Consider the following 957-nt stretch of genomic DNA (forward strand, 5'->3'; position numbering starts at 1 on the left):
TAGCTGGCTTTCTGGAGCACTGCTAAGCTTTCCCTTGCAGGTCGTGCCTTGGTAGTTAACCAGGTCCTCCTAGCCACGGCTTGGTATGTGGCTTCCTGCTGGTGCTTCTCGAGATCCAGCGTGGCACAACTCAGGAGGTTTGGTTCGGAACTTCCTTTGGTCTGGGGAGGATGGGCATAGAGATACCAGAGCCAGGGTTGCTTGGCAGACAGTCATTCTTCCGCAGGCTGAGGGTGGTCTGGGGGTCATTGATCCAGAGCTTCAGAGTCAGGCCTTGTTAGGCAAGCTTATCATTCGCGGTTTGACCCCAGGGGGACAGACGTGGAAGATGTTACTTCAGCAGCAGGGAGTCGGCTCTTGTGTCCCGCGCCGAGGTGGAGAGTGGCTACCGTCCCTCAGGTGGATCTTCACTTCCGCCCCGCTCACTCAGCCCCGCTCCCTACTCGTTCGTAGCCTCCTCATGGTTTGGAGGCGGCTCCGTCTCAGTCTCATTCAGTCCCCTCCCAGCTATCAGGAGGAGAGCGATGGCGGCTCTGCAGAGCACCGCCGCGGGAGGGGGGTCGGGTGGGGTGGAGGGGGTTGACCGGGGTAAGGGGGAGAGAGAGAGAGGGGGTGGGGGGGGGAATGAGGGGGAGAGAGAGGGAGAGAGAGGGGGGGGGAAGGGAGAGAGAGGGGGGCGGGGGGGTGGGGGGGGTGGGGTTGACAGGGGTAAGGGGGGGAGAGAGAGAGCAGGTGGGGGGGAGAATGAGGGGGAGAGAGGAGAGAGAAAGGAGAGAGTGGGGGGGGAGGGGGAGAGAGGAGAGAGAAAGAGAGAGAGGGGGATGGGGAGAAAATGAGAGAGAGAGAGTAAGGGAGGGGGAGGGAAAGAGAGAGATAGAGAGAGAAAGGGGAGGGATAGAGAGAGAAAGAGAGAGAAAGGGGGAGGGATAGAGAGAAAGAGAGAGAAAGGGGGAGGGA

This window comes from Dipteris shenzhenensis, chromosome 8 (genome assembly GCF_047967505.1).
Source record: "Dipteris shenzhenensis isolate YYH24624 ecotype China chromosome 8, Dip_SZ_1.0, whole genome shotgun sequence".
NCBI lineage: Eukaryota > Viridiplantae > Streptophyta > Polypodiopsida > Gleicheniales > Dipteridaceae > Dipteris > Dipteris shenzhenensis.